Source organism: Microcebus murinus, chromosome 21, assembly GCF_040939455.1.
Source record: "Microcebus murinus isolate Inina chromosome 21, M.murinus_Inina_mat1.0, whole genome shotgun sequence".
Lineage (NCBI taxonomy): Eukaryota > Metazoa > Chordata > Mammalia > Primates > Cheirogaleidae > Microcebus > Microcebus murinus.
Window position 1 is genome coordinate 37,264,645 of NC_134124.1, and position 10,637 is coordinate 37,275,281.

Below are 10,637 nucleotides of genomic sequence, written 5' to 3' on the forward strand. Positions count from 1 at the left end.
GCAGCGGGGACGAGGCCCACAGACACAGCGCACGCGCACGCGCACGGGCACGAGCATGAGGAGACAGCCCGGAGACACGACCGCGCCCAGGCTGACACCTAAACCCGCAGGCGGCTCTCCCGCGCTCTCCCACTCTCACACAGGCTCGCTCTCGCTTCCAACACACACGCGGAAGCTGGGCCAGGGGACCAGGGGACCCTCCCTCCCGGGGACCCCCCCTCCCCGCCCCCCATTCCCTGTTGTTCTCCCACGATGCCCGGCCCTTTCTTCTCCCACCAGAAAATTTCCCGTGCCCCCTCCCGTGGGAGAGGAGGGGTCATTCTGGGCTGGGACACCCCGGGTGGAGCTGAGGTGGGGGAAAGGGTGGCTTTTCTGTAGAAATACAGCCCAAGCCCCACGTCTTCGGGAGAATCTGGCTTTTGTTCCCTGCGGCGATGGGGAGGCGCGTGCTCTCCCTTGAGCCGCGCACCTGCCGCAGGTGCCTGGCCGGCGGGCAGTCTGGCCACGGCAAGTTGGTCGATCTGACAGTGGGCGAAATGACGCCTGACTGGGAATGAACCTACTCGTCTGCTCCATGTCAGCTGTTACTAACTACTTGGGGCGTTGTTGGGTGGTTTGGCAGCCGGTTGGGATTCTGTAAAAATCTCAACCACGTTACAGGGGCCGTTTCCTCTTTTGAGAGGTAAGGTTGTTTATCTCTAATCTATTTTCCGGAGACCACTCTTACTTATACTATTTGTGGCCAATACTAAGGTCATACTTCATTTGCTTACTCATTTTATTCATTTGTTCATTCAACAAGTGCTTACCCAGAATCCAGTGATGCGTGTTCTTCCAAGGCCTGATGGTCACCCGGGCGTGGACAGAGCTGACAGCCTGCCCCTTGGGGAGCTCATATTTTGGTGAGAGATCATCAGAGATATAAATTCTGACTGTCATGTGGTGAATGCCAGGAAAGAGGCAAAGGGGTGGGGGGAGAAGGGTGTGACCTCAGATTGGGCGATCAAGAAGGCCTCGCTTAGGGGAGAGAGCTGAGCAGAGACCTCATGCAGGAGGGGCCGAGTCGCGCAAGGCCCTGAGGCAGGACGGCCTCTGTGCCTTTGGGAGCAGCAAGGAGACCAGAGCAAGTGGCCCACAGGGCACAAGTGAGAACAGGGAGGATGTGAGCCTAAGGAAGCAGCCAGGGCCTGGCGGCACAGGGCCCTAGGCCGCAGTCTCAACAGCATGGCAAGCCACGGAGGACTGAAACCGACAGGACCCAATTTAAATTCCAAAAGGAGCAGTTCTGGTTGTTGTGTGAAGAACAGCTGGGAACGGGCCGGGTGTGGTGGCTCTCACCTGTAATGCTAACACTAGAGTGGGGGGCAAGTCCCTGCTCCCCACTTTTCTGCCACTCCCTCAACTGTCTGAGATGGGAGAGCTGGGCTTTGGTGCCAGATGCACTCTGGGAGGCCTAGGCGGGAGGACTGCTTGAGCTCAGGAGTTCGAGATCAGCCTCAGCAAGAGCAAGACCCTGTCTCTACCAAAAATAGAAAGAAATTAGATGGACAACTTAAAAAATAGAAAAAAAATTAGCCGGGTGTGGTGGTGCACACCTGTATTCCCAGCTACTCGGGAGGCTGAGGCAGGAGGATCGCTTGAGCCCGGGAGTTGGAGGTTGCTGTAAGCCAGGCTGACGCTGCAGCACTGTAGCCCGGCGACAGAGTGAGACTCTGCCTCAAAAAAAAGAATAGCCTGGAATGGGAGGAGGCTGAGGTGGAAAGACAGAGAACATTTAGGAATGTGTCACAGTCATCCGGGTAAAAGTGATGTCCACCAAGAGAATCTCTCCAAAACAACCTACAGACCAAAGAAAAGACAAGCCAATGTCTACCAACAAAGGCTCATTAGGTCATAGCCCGTGTCCACACGGGAAGGATTGGTGATTACTGCTTAGGAAGGACCTACTATGCACCAGGACTGTGTAAGGCATTTCTTAGCTATTTAGGTTGTTAATAATCAGTATATGCTGTCTTCCAGTTTTTTCCTATTATAACAAAGAACAAGAATAAATTTTTGAAAGTAAATTAGAAATAAAAAGTACAGAAATGCTTTTCATAGAGGAAGACAAATTTGCAATCAATGTTTCAAAGGCTAACTGCTGGGGATGTTGCTTTTCAATGAAATTTTTGTTGTTTTGGCCAAGCTGTTAGTCACCCAGCTTTCTTCCAAATTGTTCTGACCAAATTACATATTTGTCCAAACTCACTTTGGTCAGATCGGTTTTTAGCTAAATTGTCTGAGCATTAATAATATTATTACTATGTGATTAGTATTTATTTGGCTTTGCATATGAACACAGTAGCCCCACTTCAGACCCCATTTTAGCTAATTCTCCTAACAGTAGCTGAAGGAGGTTGGGATGGTCTTCCCTATCTGATGAAAATGGACTCAGAGTGTCAGGGAGTAAAGTCACAGCCCAAGGTCACTTGGCTAGGAAGTGGCAGAGGCAGAGCCCAGAGCATTCTGGATGCCTGCACCTTGGCCCTTGCCATTGTCACACAATGAGACAGATGCAGCAAGCACAGCACATAGTAGGTGGCTAGAAAACATTGAGTTGTCACCCCAGGCCCTCCCTCCCCTGGGAACATTAATTACTAGTAAGGGAGAGCTAATACCAGGCTTATAATAAGATCTTTATTGATTCTAAAACCTTTTTCTTCTTCATCTGCAACAAAGATATCTAGAAGTGTAACTTCGGTTTCTGATTCTAGCAACTCATTTGTCTAGAAGTCTTCTAGTAATTTTATGATGCTATCTAGAGTATGTTTTCATTTATATGCATGTAATCTCCATTTATAATGTGAGCTGTCATGAGAGCAAGAGTGAGGGAGAAGGAAGAAAGAATGCTTTTGCACGGACCAGCACCATTCATGGCTACACGGAGAATCAGCTCACGTGTAGATTGGAAATCTGGAGAGACCAACGGCCTGACAGAATGCGCCTCTAGAAAGGAGGGGACCGCGGGAGGCCAGGCCAGGCTGTGGAGCACAACACGTGCAGGCCAGGTGCCAGGACACCAGCGTCAAGTCACTTCATGTGGGATAGATATATCTGGTCTCTTGGTTCATGCCACAAGCATGTGGTGGGCACAGCCTGTAGGGGATGACGCAAGATGCTGGGCGCACCCCACATGGCCCCACCCCCAAAGAGTGGGTGGTCTAGGAGGGGGCGAGCCACAAACAATGACCAGAGTATGATGTGCGTGCTGGACCCTGAGACTCATCCTGGGTATGCTGGGGCTGGATGAGAATTTTATCATTTTATCATGTCTTTCAGTGATTATATAAACAATATTTTAACTGTCATAAAGAAAACAGGCTTCTTGTTGGGGACTGTGAGGTCATCAGTGGGAGGATGACAGTCTCTGCGAGGCTGGGGGCACAGGAGCTGGGCCCAGGGGAGGATCTCCGTGAAGCGGTGGCCGGTGCGTTCAAGCCGAAGGGGCATGTGAGCCGGACTCAGAGGCTGGAGCGACGGGGCACACACAGGTGCACAGGTAGGGCAGGGGCTGTCTGCAACACACCAGGTGGTGGGCGCAGTTCAGGGAACCCCTTGGACAACAGTGGGGGAGGGTTGCACGGCCACCATGCAGAAGGCGGGACACCAGAGGCCTTGGGTGGCAGGCCAAGGGCTCACTCCAGTCCCTGTCTGCACCTCCAGTTCATCCTCCAAAGGACAGAGGAGGCGGCCAAGGTTGGGGAGTTTTAGGGAGATTTAGTGTATTTGGCTCCCACCTTGCTTCTGGGAGGGCCAATCTACTCAGACTCTGACTCCCCCTAGTGCAGGTGGCCCAGAGCTGAGGACCACTTAACGCCCAGTTAGAACAACCAAAGGATTGCTGGCTAAACCACCTGGCACATAGCTGGCACTTATTTAATGTCAGCCTCCTTTCCCTTCCTCTGAGGGCTTTTTGTTTGGGTTAGCACATCTGAGCTAGATAGAATAGGATCACCTGCTCCAAATCTTCTCCTCCGTATGGCCCAACTTTGGCCCATGGAGGTGCTGCCACATCCAGGGCCCAGGCGAGGGGGGCCAAGAAACCTGGGCTTATACAGGAAGAGGAGGATCAGCTGGGTGGCCTGGCTGGGCCTTTCCAGTTTTGTTTGTCCACCGCAGAAAGTGGAGGAATGCTGACTGACTGGCTAGTCCCAGCTTGCGGCTGGAACAGACCGCTCTGAGCTCTCACGGCAGCCTCGGCCAGTCACTCTGGCCCTAACGCCTGCGCCTTGCAAAGGCGTCTGGCCACAGGCGCCTGCTCTGAGTCCTAAACGCGCCCAGAGAACATCTGCTAGGGCGTTCTGGACTCAGGCATCCTGTAGGCTTGGACCAGGTCCCTGGGAACAGACGAAGGTACTGGCTAGCATCCTGCTTGCCAAGAAAGTTGGATTTGGACTCCACTTATGTCCCTGCCTAAGTTTCTACAACCCAGTGCTCAGAGGCCCCATCACTCAATGTTGGTGTCACACATTTAAAACAGCACCTTCAGTGACATATACATTTCTCCCACATTGATTTTCTTCTTGAAATGGCCCAAGGCTCAGAAAATCCTTGCTTTGCTCATGGAAGCTATTTCCCTACCTCTCTGCAGATGCATTCTCTCATTCAGCCAATGCGTATTCACTGAGCACTTTCTCTGTGCCCAGTGTGGAGTGAGTGAGTCTTCAACAGGAAGAAGAAACGGTGCCCAGGCTGGAATAACACCCCTAAGACCTGTCGCCAGTACAATCCTGGTGCTGTGGGGTAATTTTAAGAGATAGGGTCTGAGGATCTGACTTTCAACCCAAGCTTGGTGGGGTTTGTACCCAAAGAGATCTGCGTTTGAATTCTGCTTTCACCATTGCCTGCTCTGTGAATTTGGAAATCCCCAGTCCCTTCCTGAGCTTCAGTTCTTCTCTCAACAGAGAAAACGACTCTTCCCAAAGGGCTGTGTGGGTGCATGGAGACCAGGTCTGTGGAGACTGCAGCGCAGGGAACTCCCTCGGGAAGGACCCGCACCGCGGCTGCTGCCTCCCTGTCCTTGGTGTTTCCTTCGGCAACTGCCCGACCTCCACTGCGCTGCTCCGCTTCATGAACTCTGCAGTGGCGATAATAAGATCCATGCGACAAGCTTCACATGGAAGATTAAAGACAACATTTGTAAAAGGGCTTTTAAATAACAGTAATATTTAAAATAGGGATAAACAATAAACATATGGCATGATCCACATCTCATTATAAGGAAATGAAATGCTAGGAGCCCATGCTGCTTTTGACTTTAAAAAGGTAGAACTCTTTTGCTACTCTTCTTCCTACAAATACCCCAAGGAAAACACCTGTGGCTACCATACGCCAAGCACCATGCTCCGTCCTGCCATGTGTTTTCTTACTTGATCCTTACAACAACTGTGGGAAGTGGCCGTGATCCCCGCTTTGCACACGGTGAAGCCATGGGGCAGGGAGGTCGCAGAGCTTGCCCAAGGTTACACAGCTAACAAGTCGGGATTAGACCCAAATCCATTTGACTCAAAAGACCTTGCACTTGGCACCGTACGTCCCTGACAGCCCACAGGTGTTGTGCACTCAGGGACAGCAGCAGCCACCACGCAGAGAGCAGCCCCACCAGCTCTGGTTTCCGTCACCATGCATGGCTCAGCAGTGAGGGCCGCGCCCCCTCGCCCCATCCCCATCAAGGGGTCCCTCCCAAAGTCTTGAAAATTAGGCAGTGGCCCTCCACCTTCCTTCTGAGCTAAAGTGTTCAGATTTAGCAAATAAAAATGCAGGATGTCCAATTAAGTTTGAATTTCAGATTTAAAAAAAATAGAACAATGTTTTAGCATAAGTTTGTCCCATGCATTGTGTGGGGGAAACCAGTATTTAATTTTATCTGACAACCCTCCTTCTTTGAGCTGACCACCAGGTCGGTCAAGGTTGGGTAGGAAGCGGGAATCAGACTCTATGAATCTTCCTCCAAGCCTGTCAGGAGTTCGACCTTCACTGCTAGTCCCCTCCTCATCCCAGCACTGAGGGCCGGTTCAGGGTTCACACCTACTTCCCGGAAGAAGGTGTAAGTGATCGCTCAGTTTGAGAGAAGTCAACCTTTTCTCCACTCCCCTTCCTGCTAAGAGGAGTAGTAAATTGAGGAATTGCCAGGCACTTGCAAACACTTTTCTCAAGAGCATGGGTACAAAATGAACTGAACTGGGATGTAGGCTCAGCCAGGTATTAAACGCGGAGCTTCACCAAGTAGAAGATCAGGCAGGCCGGCCCAAACGGACCAATATGTGCAAAATCTCAGAACTCTGCAAGGGGGTGTTTTGTGCTAAAAAAAAAAAAAAAAAAAGAGAGAGAGAGAGAGATTCATGTATAAACCGAAGCCTCAGGTGTTCAGGGGTGTTGCAAGCTGGCCCTAAAATATCAGAGGTCTTAGATGACTGATTCTGGATTTCATCCCCCAGGATAATGGGGGCCATTGAAGGATTTGACCAGGGGAATAACCTGACTGATAATGATTTGCTTTTGCTTTTATTTTATTACTAGGAAGATTGAACTGTTTTGATTTTTTTATGTTTGCTATTTATATTTCTTCTGGTTTTCTTCCCTATTGACTTATAATAACTTTGGACAGAGAAGGATTTTAATCTCTTGCTATTTTTAATAATGTTCCTCATATCTCTTTTTTAAATTTTTTATGATTTTTAAAGCAAAAAATAGTTTTGAATTTTATATGATTCTATATATTCTATGTATATTCATAATATAACTTATCATATTAAGTTATATTTTTATGTGTGGATTCTTCCATTGTTTTTGTTGTAAGAAAGTAATTTCCTATCTGAGGAGAGAATTATGCACATGGATTATAGAGTTAAATATACAAAACCTATAAACATGAGTATGTATTTTCATTCTAGCTTTTTTTAAATGTATATGTATATTGTTTGTTACATTTAACTTTATAATCCATCTGGAGTTTATTTTGAAGTATGGTGTGAAATGAGGATCTCTCTTTTTTTCAAATATCCTTTCTTCAGTGCCTTTTATTGATTAAATCCAGGTCTTACCCACTGCCGTGTGGCATTTCCTTATCACAGAGTGGGTTTCATATGCTCAGGAATTGCTTTCAGAAGATCTATTCTATTCCAATGACCTATTTGTTTATTCCTGTTCAAATTCTACATCATTTTCATTACTGTCATAACTCACAAATACATTTTACCATCTAATACAAATGCTCACTCACTTAATCTTCTTTTACAGAATCTTCTTTAAACTTCAAATCCAATTGTTGGGTTCTAAGAAAAATCCCACTGAGATTTTGCTTAATTAATTTTAGAGAATTGCCATGATACATTACTCACCTATGTTATTTCTATTATAATACAAAACTCCATGAATTTGATATAATTATCCTCATCTTACAAATGAGTAAACCAAGGCTCAGATAAGTCACCAGCCTGCGCAAAGTCACATATTTAAATAAGTCTGAGATGCAAACCCACTGCTTTATTCTTGCAGTTCAAATGTTTCAATCAGCTGAAATCTCAGTAAATTAAAAAATAAAGACATTTGGAATACTGACATTTAGCAAGCACGTGTTAAGCATCTCCTCTGTGTCAGATATTGGGGATAGGAAGGAATAAAAGACAATCACTGCCCTGAAGGTGCTTGTAGTCTTGGGGCAAGAGTAGAAGAATAGAACACAAATGATTGTATAATAAGTCATGTTAAAATAATATTTTCGGCCGGGCGCAGTGGCTCACGCCTGTAATCCTAGCACTCTGGGAGGCCGAGGCGGGCGGATTGCTCGAGGTCAGGAGTTCAAAACCAGCCTGAGCAAGACCCCGTCTCTACCAAAATATAGAAAGAAATTAATTGACCAACTAAAAATATATATACAAAAAAAGTTAGCTGGGCATGGTGGCGCATGCCTGTAGTCCCAGCTACTCGGGAGGCTGAGGCAGGAGGATCGCTTGAGCCCAGGAGTTTGAGGTTGCTGTGAGCCAGGCTGACGCCACGGCACTCACTCTAGCCTGGGCAAGAAAGTGAGACTCTGTCTCAAAAAAAAAAAAATAATAATAATAATATTTTCTTGTATTGTGTGCTCATCGTGTGCCAGGCACTGTTCTAAACCCTTTGCTTGCATCTTTTCATTTTATTCTATCAGGTTTAGTCATTGTGGCATCCATTTTGTGTATGAGAACACCAAGGCCAGGGAGGTTAAATAACTTGCCCGAGACAGCGAAAGCGAAGTTGCCAAGGGGCAGGGCTAGTAGGAGTGAAGGCTGACGCTGGTGCTTGCAAACGTCCACTGCACTGGGCTGCCATAGGGGAACGGTACGGGGCTCAGAGGAGCCTCCTCGTTCAGCTTCAGCCTGGGTAGGCTTCCTGGAGGAGGTGCAGATGGCAGGAGTCTTGAAGGAATGCAGGAGGCCACAAAGAGGGAGAGAATGCACTCTCAGGCACAGAAACTGGTACCTGCCACACTATGAGCAGGAGGCTCTCCTGAGCCCTTTACATGTAGCAACTGATTTTATCTTCACACCACCCCTATGTGGCAGGTGTAATTATCCCTGTGGAAAAAATGAGGCCAGGGAAGATTGAGTAGCTTGACCCTGAGCACACAGCTGATAAGCAGCAGAGCTGGACATGCAAGAGGAAAGGGAATATGGTTCACAGGGTGAAAAGTCTTGAAAACCAATTTGGATTGTAACCTATAAAACTGCAGAGTCATTAAAGAGTTTTGAGTAAGTGTCACAGTTAGATTTACAACAAACTGGGCAGAAAGGTGATAGTCACCCTCATCTCCGCCCTTAGCCAGGCAGCACATCGTATTTCTATGATCTCATTCAAACATCATGACCAACCCACTGAGGTAGGTATCATTATTCCCATTTTATAGGTGAGAAAACTAAGGCTCTTGGTAAACAAGTGACTTTACTATCACTAGAGGGTGGTAGAGACAGAATCCAAACTCCTGTGCATCTAGCACCAAAGCCCAGCTCTCCCCATCTCAAACAGTGGAGGGAGTAGCAGAAAAGTGGGGAGCAGGGACTTGCCCCCCAACTCTAGTGGGCCGTAACACTCACCCACACGGGGGATGAGAGTTCCCTGTCGGGCGCAGGTCACCTCCTGACAGTAATTAAAATGGAGAGCTGCAAAGAGATAAAACTTTACAAAGCATTCTTGGCATTCTTGCCCATGGCTGAAACAATATTAACTTTCCTTTGCGGGCATTGATGGGCCATTCCATCAGGGTTTGAGTAACCCCTTCAATTTCTCCCTCTGTACTGGAAAATCTCCACCTTCCGAGTCTGGACACCCGTCGTTTGGATTACAGTAGGAGCCTGCGTGCTGAAAGGCTGGCCCCAGAACCGACGCTACCACGCGAGCATTGGCCATCTGGAACATATTTAGGTACCAAGGGCCATAATCATTTGTGATCCTGAGAACATGCACCAGAGACAGTTCACTGGGAACTTTAAAGAAAAACCAAAAAAGACAGAGTCAACTATGTAAACATGTAAAAACAAAAAGAACCAGCCAACTTCTCCGTGGGGGCTGGAGGACAGAAGTCACTGACCTAAAAAGCGAAGGAGCAAAGGAGCTCCGAGAAAAGAAAACCTGCCCTGTGGAGGGAGGCACTTTTATCTCCATTATGCAGACAAGAAAACTGAGGCTCTGACATGTTAAGCAGCTTGCCTGAGATCAACCGGTAGCTGAGTTGGGATTGAATCACATATACGTTCTTCAAGGTGACAGCTATTGAGCCCCAAACTATTCTGTAATTAGAATAACAAGGACAAAAGGAGACTTGAAAAATAAAAAAAATGTGTTAGACAAAATCACTACCTATTTGGGTATAAAAAGCACATTCTATTTGATCAGAAAACTATCCAGACCCTAACATATAAGCAAACAAAGAACAGCATGATGTGTACAATTAAGAGACAAGCACAAAAAAACTATTCAATCTTTGGGAACATTTAAAGAAATGTAAATGAAATAAGAATTTGCTATTTAATATCAAATAAATTCAGTGGGAAATAGCGATAACACCTAATGCTAGTAAAGATGAGGGGACTGGAGAGCTGTGGAGCAGGTTTAATCAGTTCTGCCTGGTTGAAAAATAATTTGGCAATATATTTCAAATATTATACACATTTTCATATGATTTGACTGTAATGGCAGGCTTGGAAATTTATCTAAGTAAATAATCCAAAATGAAGATCAGGTTGTACTATAACCTTTTTTATGATAAACAACAACAACAAAATCAGAAACCACCAAAATGCCCAATAATAAACTGTTGCATTAGCCATGCGCATCTATTCAAAACACTTTCAAACAGTCTTTAAATTTTTAATAATGAACATTATGTAGCATCATGGAAAATGTTTTTGCTAAACTATCAAAAGAACAGTGTATTTCACAAAGTGGCATCTAAGCTCTGATTGAGATGATAAAAATATATGCCTGCAAATGGACAGAGACAGCAAAGGAACATGGGCAAAAATGAACCAGTTAGGTTGTCTGGGTAGTGGAATCGCAACTAACATTTTTTATGTTACAGTTGATGTAATATTTGTGCAAGAAAGAAAAAGTCACACTCATAAAAA